We start from the raw sequence: 8,765 nt of genomic DNA on the forward strand, positions 1-8,765 counted from the left end.
GCGCGCGGTGAGCGCCGAGCGCGGGCCGGCGGCCAGAGGCGGGGGCCTCGGGGCTGCGCGTGGCCGGCCGGGCGGCGCGCGGGCTGGAACCCCGTCCCCCCGAGAGGCCGGGCAGCAAGCGGACGGGCCTGCGCGCCGCGGTCGGTCGGGGCTGCTTCCTCGTCTGCCCTGCATTCAGCGCCTGCCCGCGCCTCGTGGCTGGCGGAGGCCGGGCCCCTACTGCTGGCGCCCCTTCATGGGTTCCGGGCCTGAGGAGGTGGGCGCTGGCCTGGTAGCTGGGAACAAGCCTCTGAGGAGCCCCGGTTGGGGGCGCTGAGCGAACTGGGGCAGGTTTGGCTCGCAGACCCCAAGGGTCGGCCTGGCTCCGAAGCCCAGGCATGGGCCCTGGTCTCTCTGCCAAACTGGCGCACTGTGTCACTTCTAACAGCTTCGTCCTGGCACAAGGTACCAGACTCTTCATCCTGGGTCAGCAGAGAAATCAAAAGTCAGTGAAATGGGGGACCCTTCCTTTAATAAGAGAAACTGGAACAGCAAGCTTAAGGTTTGGGCTTCGTGGGCTAAATGGTGCCCATCAATACCCAAAAATTTAGACTCCAGGGTTCAAGGCCTTGCTCTGTCACTTACTGGCTCTGTGGTTTGGGGTAAACTATTTATTCCCTTAGCCGTAGGTCCACTGTGGATGGGGATGATAACCATAGCTACCTCAGGGGCGTAGGAATTAAATGAAACCATATAAAGGAGAACATACTTGGTCTTTTCTATTAGGCTCTATGTTGGTTCTTTGAGGGCAGGGACCAAGTCGTTATTTTTCTGGATGCTTGGTAGACATTCTCTAATGGTCAGCTCATAGAATTGGAGGCCTCGGTGATTATAGGATAGTTCGCAAAGTATTGACTGTGTGATCTTGACTTGGAAGAACGGAGGGGGCGCTGCAGTCTTTTTCAAGGCACCACACGCTCAGCCTGACAATGAGCCCCTGTAATTATGCCACTGAACCAAGTTTTTTTTTTTTTTTTATGGTGGAGCACTGCTGCGAGGTTTGACGACGTCCCTACTGCTCTATCCAGCATCAGTCTCTGAGATCTGAAGATATTTTGTACATATTCCTCGGAAAACGCGACAAGACTGCATGCTTCAAACACAATTTGCCACGTGTTTGTTCATATTTGTCGTAGAGCAATCCAATAACTGCAACCGAAAACAAACTGCTTAGTCCGCAAGTCGCTCTGGTTTTCCTGTTTGTAATTCGGGTACATTCCCTGCATGATGCGGGCCTTGATCTGTGACTGATGTGGAGGCTCTCTACGTGCCCTTGCAGTATCTCCCTCAAGAGCTGGTGGTGGCCTACCCGGCCAAATGGTGGCCTTAGAACAACAAAAACCCATGTTTCCCCTGTGGATGGTGCTTTTGGTCTATAGTATGAAGTAAAAAGAAAAAAAAAAAATCAAGGCAAGCCTTGAAGCCTCTTGCTTGTTATAGAACAATAACTCTTGACTCCATGAGAACAAACTAGAGCTAAATCTGCTTCTGCATCAAAAGTATATCTGGGAGATAAGGGTCAGGAAATGAGATGTAGACATACAAGAAGATAAAGCCGAATCCTGGTTACCTGTTATAGGTGTTACATATGTGAGCAGAGAAGTGCCAGGAAATGAGAACTAGCCAGGAGTCATCATCTTGGTGATTTCCCAAGGTCCAGATTTGGTCCTCAACCTTGTGGGATCAGAAATTTCATCTTTTCAGTGTTCCAGTGTTGATGAAAAATCAGCGTTGTAGAAAACTGAATGCTAACTTACTGATTTCATTAACTATTCGCTAGTCTCTATACTAAGTGCATTACCTACATTACTTAATTTAATTCTCTCTATAATCATGTGGTGTGTTGTGATTTTTTTTCTTTCAGTTGGGGGAAAAATGATGAAGGATATCCCCAAGGTCACACAGTTAGTGTGTATGTAAGTGGTAAAGTCAAATAAAGACCATCTGATTTCAAAACCTGGAGCTTACCATTCTTGTTAGACACAAAACAAGAATGCCAGATTCTTGAAGTTGCTGGCGAGTCCACTGTCGTTTTGGAACTGCAATTTGTAGCCTAATTGTCAGAAAGTGGCTCAGTGAGCTTGAAATCAGAATTGGAAGAGTGAATTATCTGGCTTAAATGTTTAAAGATATCAGCCTTGGGCAGCCTGCTGTGTCTTTCTCCACACCAAAGGTCAAATGACCTGCTGAGAGGACTGGTCATTCATTGCCACTAGCCTAGCTGGCCCTTCTCCTTGGGTGTCTGCCCGGTCAACATTCTGAATTGCCAAGGCTCTCTTTATTAAGCTACCTGGCCTATTCCTTGTCGGGTGGACACGTTTCTTTTTTAGATATAGCAAGGCCTTACTGAGTAGTAGTACTGTTAGGCCTTGTAGGTCTTGGAATCATTTCTCTTTACGGAGGCATTTTGTACATCTTTGCTCTGATTGGCTTGATTTATAATTTAAATTTCAAAAGATGACTTTATATCCCAGCATTTTGGAGGAAACTCATTTTCTTTTTCTTCCTACCTTCCCTGGCCTTCCAACCCTAGAATAAAAGCTTGTGCAATAGCAATTTTCACAACAAGTATTTTATCTAGGCTGCAATGCTCATCAATGAAGACCCAAAAATCCAAGTCCAAGGCCAGCCCTCAAAGACTTTACCATGGGGTTGGGGAGGGAATCATGCAACACACCTGGAGAGCAATATATATGGAAAGAAAGATAGTATTCACCGGTTAGAAAACACCTGGTGTGTGATTCAAATAAAAAGGAAAAAAGTCAAAAAACCCTTTTAGATATTTCATTCATCGAAAAAATATTTTGTGGCAAATATAAAATGCAACCACTCTGCTAATGCTGGGGATTTAATAATGAGCAAAAATAGACATGGTCTCTGCTCTCAGAAAACACACTTTAGTGAGGTAAACAATCACATAATCAGTCAAATATAGAATACTATCCTAGATGCTACAAAGTGGATTTGATTCTATAAGAGGGAATAACTAAGGATTTGAACTTGTCGGGTCAGAGAAGGTTTTCCTGAAGTGATGTTTGAATGAGAGCTAAGGAATAAATATTAGTTAATTGGGTGAAGGGATGTGGGGTTGAAGAAGAGATCTTTGGTCAGGGGAACAGCACGTACGAAGGTCCCGAGGCAGGAAAGAACTTGGAGCATTTGGGGAACTGAAAGCAGGTTGGATCATCTGATCCGATCATCATCTGATACCCAAAGGTTAAATGGAGCAGAGAGGGTCCACAGGAGGCTGAAGCGCAGGGCGAAAGCCATAACAGGTAGGGTCTTGAAGGTCATGCTGAGGACTTAGGTCTTTATCATAGGAGCTCTGATGTTGTTTAGGCAGGGGGTTACAAGATCTGACTTTGTTTTGAAAAGACTGCTGTGCTGCAGGGTGAATGGGTTGAAACGTAGTCACCAGTTGGGAGCAAGATAATGGTGGAGAAGAAGAGAAATGGACAGATGAGAGAGATATTTAGGAGGTAAAATGGTCAGAAATGTGGTGATGGATTGGGTCTTAATGCTAAGGGAGAAGGAGATGGCAAGCACGGCTTCAAGGTTATATAACTGAATGACTGTGGCAGCCACATAGGTAGAAAGAACACAGCTGCTAGCTGCTGCACCTTCAGATTCACTGCAGTGTTCATACAAGGCCGCACTTTCTGGGTGCTCCCAGCCAATGAATGAGCACAGTAGGGGTCCCAGAGCTGGCCATTTCTGCCCAAAGTGGGACTCCTCTAACAGGTAGTCTGTTCTCTGGGCCTTCCCGTCAGTGTGACCTACACTTTCTCAGAACTGCTTGGCATCTGCTCTAGGATAACCCAAACTGACACGATGATGCTCTGCATTGAGCTGGAGAATCTTGGAAAAGGACCAAGTTTTGGAGGGTTTTGACTCTGCATGTGTTGGGTGACGTGTCAAGTGGGCAGGGAAACTCCATATCCACTTGCCTACTCATAAGACATGTTTATGTTTTGCTACTAAACTATCGACTGTGTCCTCTGTGTGAGCTAGTGTCTGGTTTTGAGAAATGCTTATTACATGGATAATCTCCAAACTTCAGTTTAGAACTCAATACTAGAACTGTTTGCCTCTAGAAAAATATGATTTACCAATAGCAAAAACATCCTTTAACTTCCTTGAGGAGGAGGCAAAGTCAAAAAATAGAAAGGGAGTGAGCAATTGTTCTTGAACAATCGAAGGTAAATAATTTTGCTTCGGGGGCCCTGGTTTTCTGGGAAAAAGGAGTTGTCTTTTAAATGTTCCTGAAGGAAAGCATTTACACATTTGGCAATGCAGAAGGAAATCTGTTATTCTGTGGGAAAAAGAAGCGAGCGCTCCAAAAGGCACTCTTGCTCTGCTATCTGTGTCCTCAAGCAAGGTGCCCTTGGAGAGCTGGGAGCTTGCAGTCATGAGCGGCCTGAGTGAGTCATCGTGGGGAGGACAGCTGTTCAGGGCCAACACCTTTCATGCTGTTGAAGCGGGCTTGAACGAAACCATGACTGCTGCACGAATATTTGCTCACTGGGCTCGCTCATAGGTCAAACAGCTTTTCCTTCACTGATCACAGCCACCTCAGTGTGAAGTGTGGAGGCTGACAGTATGTGAGTTTACAGGTTTTGTTGCCAGGCTTTCAGGAAGCCCAGAAACCATTCATCTGGACTAAAAAAAGAAAGAAGTAGGTGTGAGTGTCATGAGGTATTTTTTTATTCAGAGGGCTCTGTCTCTCTTGGAAGGATGAAAGAGTAAACATATTTGTCAAAATAAAAAAAAAAAAAAGAACTACCAAATGTAAGGTGAATATACTACTTAAGTACCTTAGGGATAGGAGATCTGTGATTTCCCCCAAAGGTAGTTCTAATTTCCCTCAAACAGACTGTGACAAGGACTAATTAACTGTTGCATTGATAACTGCATGAAAGCCAGGAGGACTAGCAATGCTGTTGTCAACACCAAATTTAATCCTTATAATTTAATCCTTATAAAAACCCGATGAGATAGGTCATCTGTTTTCAGATGAAGAAACTGAGTCTCTGAAAGGTGGAGCTATCTGCCCAAACTTATAGAGCTAGTCAGTGGAGAAGCCTACTTCTGGACCGCATGGCCCACATATCTGCCCCTGGAGTGGGCACTTAGCCAGTAGGCTGTAGTGCCTCCCAGGGAGAGGGTGTATTTGAGGTGGACCTTGAACATGGGTAGAATTGGGATAATGAGAGATGAAGGAGGACAATGTATGGATGGAGGCAGGAGTGTCGAGGAGAAATATGAAACTGGATGTGTGTCAGCCATATCAGGAGTCGAACTACATTAAAAATATATGAAGGTCTGGGAAGCGACGGGAGGAGTTTTAAAAAACACTGAAAAGTGCACAGAATAATTCATCCTTGTTCTCATCTTGCATATTTACTCCTAGTTTTGTTCATTGAAAACCACTTCATCAAAACTTAGGCGTGTACATTATAACGAATACAAACACTATAGAAACTACAATAAATGCTTTAAAAGCTCTCTCAAATCTTACCATCTAAAATTTACTATTAGGAAAATATTATTAGATACATTTTCCTTTGCATTTATACAGAAAGGATAGATGAAAATGATATCTCAGTATAGTTTTCATTCATATTTCTCTTATTAGGAGGAAGGTATAGAATCTTTTCATGCATTTAAAAGTCGTCTATATTTCAATTTCTGTGTGTTGTTTATATCTCTTGCCCAAGTTTCTACTGGAGTTGTTAATTTTTTCTTATTTTTTTTGTAGGAGATCTTTTTATCTTAGGTAAATTAGCTCTTTGTTACATGAGTTACAAATGGATTAATTTATTAATGGGCAGAATTTCATTTTTAAGTAGTTACTTTAAAAGGGGTTCATGGGCAACTTATCGCTTGAATTTAATATTTAAGAATGTTTGTTTATTGCCATTATATAGTACTTGAATAAATCTTTTTAAAAATTAATTCTTGTGGTAAACTATACATAACATAAAATTTACCCTTTTAACCTTTAGGTGTATATTTCAGTGGCATTAAGTACATTCAAATTGTTGTGCAGTCAGCACCACCATCCACCTCTTAAACTTTTTCATCATCTCAAGCTCAAACTTTACCCAGTAAACGCTAACTCCCATACCTCTTCTCCTCAGTCCCTGATAACCATTATTCTACTTCTATCTCTATTAATTTGACTATTCTAGGTACTTCATGTAAATGGAATTGGACAATATTTGTCCCTTTGTGTCTGGTTTATTTCATTTAGCTTGTTTTCAAGGCTCACCCATGTCGATGAATTTCATTCCTTTTTAAGGCTGAATAGTATTCCATTGTATTTATATACCAGTTTGTTTATTCACTCATTTGTTGATGGGAACTTGGGTTGTTCCTACCTTTTGTCTATTGTAAACAATGCTGTGAACACAGTGTGCAAATGTTGGAGTCTCTGCTTTCACTTCATTTGGGTATATACCTGGAAGTGGAATTTGCTGGATCATACAGTAATTCCATTTGGTTTTTGGAGGAGATGCCATACTGTTTTTTATGGCAGCTGTAACATTTTAAATTCCCACTAGCAATGCATAAGGGATCCGATTTCCCCACATCTTGACAAAGGTGCGTTATTTTGTTTTTTAATAACAGCCATAAAAATGGATGTGAAGTGGTATCTTATTGTGGTTTTGATTTGCATTTCTCTAATGATTTTCACATTTTTTCATGCGCTTATTGGCCATTTGTATATCTTCTTTGGAGAAATGTCTACTCAAATCTTTTGCCCATTTAAAATTTTTGAGTTGTAGGAATTCTATATATATGTTTAATATCAATCCCTTATAAGATATTTGCAAATACCGATACCACTGCATGCATTTCTCATTCTATCCTTGATGTGTAGAGTGTATTTCCATACCTCCTCTATACATCCATGAAGAGTTTCTGATGTGAGACTTCATCTAGGGTAAAAACAGTCAGGTGCCCGGCTGCTGCCCTCTGGCTGTCCCAATAGAGATACGATGTGCCAGTTCCTCTGGTAGCTTCTTACACAACTGTCCTTGAGATTAGGCCCCTTATTCCCCAAGGTGAGACCTTCTGGTATGAGTCTGCCCGAGACTCCAGGATATGATGTGATTTCTGAGAAACCTCTGATCCTGTCATCCTGGGCATCCTTTACCAATCTCATTGGGTTTTATCTCATTTGGAAGATCGAATGAGATAATAGATGTATTTTCCAAAGTGCTGTTTGCCATAGCAATGGCACACAACATAAGGTATTGCTCATGTTGTATGTGCTGCATCAAGCATCTTCCTATCAGCCTAAGAGCCCTCAGGAAAAGGGATTAAACGAAACGCCTAGGGGAAAGATTTGTCGAGCTACTTACTACTACCTGATGGAACAGGGCCATCTGCCAACTCATTCACCATTGCTTAGACTAGGTGTTAAGCTAAATAATTCTGTCTGGCAAACATCAGCCTTTCTTGAATTCATGAGCATGTTTAGGGAACTCTGATGGAGACGGGAACTAGTTGCTAAGAATAGGAAAAGAATATGTGGTAAACTCTTATTTTCACTTTGATCTGTGGTAGAAAATTTTTATTCTATTTTTAATCTGAATTGTCTCTCCACCTCTTTTGCTTTGTTCTTCATATTTCTATGGATAGCCTGGCTTCTAATTTTTACAGGTATGAACTGAGCAGCTCATCACTCACCAGCCATCCTTATGATTACAGGTCTGCACACCTCTTCCCAAGAGGAGATCCCTGGTCAGGGTTACTGGGTCAGTCACCCCCAAGTCATGGCTCTGATGCAAACAAGCCATGCAAAGGACCAGCAGGCCTAGACAGAGGCCTTGGATTTCTAGCTACTTAGCTCAGCTTGGGGGAATTGCCCCTATGGTAAGAGCCCTGAGCATTCAGGTAGTTATGATTTTTGCTCCTAGAAGGCCACAGGTGACCGGAACCAGTGACACTGAGACTAAGAAAACTCAGAACATCTTCATTCTTGTAACAGGAGAAAGGGTATGTGGGACCGTAATTCATATTCTAGAGCCACTCAGTTAACCAGGAACCCAGCACAGGACCCGTTTTGAGGATGGAGAGGAAGCCAACAGCCTTATAGAAGATGAGCTTCCTTCCTCCCCACCTGAGTCTGATGCTGCTTGTTTTGTCATGCAACATGTCTTTTTATCTATCCAACCCTGGAGTTTTTACTCAGATCTATCTATACATTCTATCTCAGATTGCCCTGTGACATATTATATACATATGTCTGTGCACCATGTCCAACCCCCAATCCTCGTGGCCCTACCACTTACTCCAGCCACTGTTGCAGTGACCAGGTTACACAATTTTGACCATTGCAGTGCAGCCTGACAGTGCCTCACTTTGGGCCTGCAATGTATTACCTCTTGCTTTCTACCCAGGGGACAGAACCTCTTTGGGACCCATGCATGTGCAACTGGAAATGTGGGGAGCTGACATCTGTAGGGCTGCCTTTGATGAATGGAAGGTGGAGGCCAATATACAAATGCTTTCCGCCTTTTATCCATTGTGCAAATGGTTCCGAGATATATTTCATAAGGTTCCTCCGAAGTTCTGGCTGGATGGAACAGTGCCCTTGGCTCTGGCCGACCTGAAAATGCATCCTTGTAGGGGGCCTTCTCCCTGTTTTTCTCCCCCAATCCTTTACTCCTGCTCCCTGGAATCTTATTCCCGAACAAACTACCCAGCTGCACAAAAGT

The 8,765-nt window shown here is 43.1% G+C and overlaps 1 long non-coding RNA gene across 1 annotated transcript; it reads left to right on the plus strand.

The window, feature by feature from the left end:
• Positions 1-74: 74 nt before the first annotated feature.
• Positions 75-5,994, plus strand: LOC120616520 (uncharacterized). Its single transcript, XR_005656613.1, has 2 exons — positions 75-444; positions 1,026-5,994. It is a non-coding gene; the product is annotated as an uncharacterized LOC120616520 (long non-coding RNA).
• Positions 5,995-8,765: the final 2,771 nt, after the last annotated feature.

This window comes from Pteropus medius, unplaced genomic scaffold (genome assembly GCF_902729225.1).
Source record: "Pteropus medius unplaced genomic scaffold, Ma_sr-lr_union100, whole genome shotgun sequence".
NCBI classification, from domain to species: Eukaryota; Metazoa; Chordata; class Mammalia; order Chiroptera; family Pteropodidae; genus Pteropus; species Pteropus medius.